This window comes from Corvus brachyrhynchos, unplaced genomic scaffold (assembly GCF_000691975.1).
Source record: "Corvus brachyrhynchos isolate BGI_N302 unplaced genomic scaffold, ASM69197v1 scaffold65, whole genome shotgun sequence".
NCBI classification, from domain to species: domain Eukaryota; kingdom Metazoa; phylum Chordata; class Aves; order Passeriformes; family Corvidae; genus Corvus; species Corvus brachyrhynchos.
In genome coordinates, this window is record NW_008238365.1 from 440,002 (window position 1) to 442,225 (window position 2,224).

The following is a 2,224-nucleotide window of genomic DNA, read 5'->3' on the forward strand; positions in this document are numbered from 1 at the left end:
ACCCGCCCCATCCCGGACACGGGGGGGCAGCGGGAGCGCGGCAGCCCCGGGCAGTGCCCGGGTAACTCAGCTGCCCACGTGCTGGGGAGCGTCACCTGCAGCCTGATTTCAGTCATACCTTTCGAGCGAGAACTCCCCAAACCGAGGCATTTCCAGGATATTCTTGTTTCTGTCTTAAAGGGTGAGTAACTTTTTTAATGAGGGAGGACTGATGATCCCTCCAGGGCTGGGCTGTCACCGCTGAGCCACTGCCAAAGCACACGCAGTGCTGAGGCTGGGAGGGGGATGGGCCCCAGCGTGTCCCCCCCGACCCTCCGGTCCTGGCAGTGATGTCTTTTCCCTGTGTGTGAGCCCCCCGTGCCCCACATCCCCCTCTCCCTCCCCAAGCATGTTTGGACCGTGGTGGTGGCACCAAGGACAGGGACTCTGAGCAGGATGACCTTGTCCTTGCACGCATGTGCCGTGGTGTTTATGCCCCTTCCACAGCCCCCATTCATGGGCATTAAAGAGCTGCTGCCCCAGCCGGGAGATGGGCTTTCCCCTGCCTCAGTTTCCCTCTGTGTGGTGGGGCAGGAGGGGAGTGAACGTCCCCATGGCCCCAGCAAGGACCAAAAGCCCTCAAAAAGCCATGAAATCCCTCCTCGAGTCACCAACTCCGGGCTCAGCAGCCTCAGCTCAGCAGAGTTCCCGGCTTTCCCAAGAGGAGAGGCTGGCCCAGCGATGGGACAGGGTGTCCTGGAGCTGCCACCACCTGCAGCTGCACTGAGGTGTCACCCGAGGCCCAAGAGCCCAAAGCAAAGGGAGCGTCTGCACTCCCTGCCAGGCCCAAATTTGCAGCACTGAGATGGGTCATCCCCTGCCACAGCTGTAAAGGCACAAGTCATGCCAAGAAAAACAGCACGTGGTGTCCCCGGGAAGCCACCGAGCCTGGGGACACAAAGGTCATGATGCCAGGGGAAAGGGATGTCCCCAGCCAGTGACACCCCAGGGGAGATTCAAGACAGCCCACGTCGGTGCTGTGTCCTTGTCCCCGCAGCCTGGCGGTGCCGTGTCCCCCCCACTCCCCAGGCAGCATTTTGCAGCAGCCGGGGGAGGTGACAGGTGCCATTCCCCAGCTCTGTGTCACCTGCACTAATGACACCCTGCGCTCCCTTTCATCTCAGGGCCTCCCACGTGGCCCCTCTCCGGCGGCATCACTCATCATCCCTTCCAGGATGGGATGTGGCCAAGTCTGGGGGCCCAGAGTGGTGACACAGGGACCCCAGGCTGAGATCAGAGAGTGACAGCAGAGAGTGACACCCCTCATGCCGTGCAATGGGTGCTCACAATGTCCCTGTGCCAAATCCAGCCTTGCTGTGGCCAACATGGGGAAAACACCTCTTGGGACAACTGCAGCCAGCACAGCAGCCGGTGGCACAGCCCCAGGGACACGGCTCACCAGTGGGGAGGGTCTGGGGACAGCGAGCAGTGGTGGCACCTTCGGGATGGGCTGTGTGGGACTGACCGGGGCTGGACAGTGAACTCAAGTGACTGGGAGGTGTCCAGGAACTGTTTGCTGAGGGAGGATTTGGACACGGCCATGGAGAAGGACTCCACCTCCTAAACCCACAGCGGGCACGTGGACACGGGCATGTGCGTGGGGATGGCAGCGTGGGCGTGGGGACGGTGACGAGTGTGTGGGGACAGCAGCAGGTGTGCAGGGGACAGCGGGTGTTTCCCTGGCGACGGCGGCTTTTGCGCATGGGGACGGCAGGGAAATGCCTGGGGACGGCTGGAATCTGCCTGGGGACAGTTTGTGTCCGCCTGGGGACAGCTCTGCGTGTGCGAGGGGCAGCCGTGCACAGCCTGGCCGGTGCGGGCACGGAACAGGCAGTGCACGCTCGGTGACAGCTGCGGGCACGGGGACGGGGACAGCCGGGACACGGCTGACGTGAGCGCGGTGGCGGTGCCAGGGCGCTGCCGGGGAGCCCCCACCCCGACACCGCCGTGCTGCTCCCCCGAGGCGACGCTGGGTGACGTTGGTGGCTCCGGGAGAAGGGCTTGGTCCCTCCTGCTTGCTCAAGGAGTTGGCACACGCCCTGCTCAATGCCGAGTGGGACGGAGCCGGTCCCACGCGAGTCACGGAGTGCCCGAGGTCTCTTCACCTCCAGGCTGAAGAGACTTTCACCCATTGACCCACTCCCGCAGCTCTTCCAGCCCTTTTCCCCCAGTTCCTCCCTGCCCA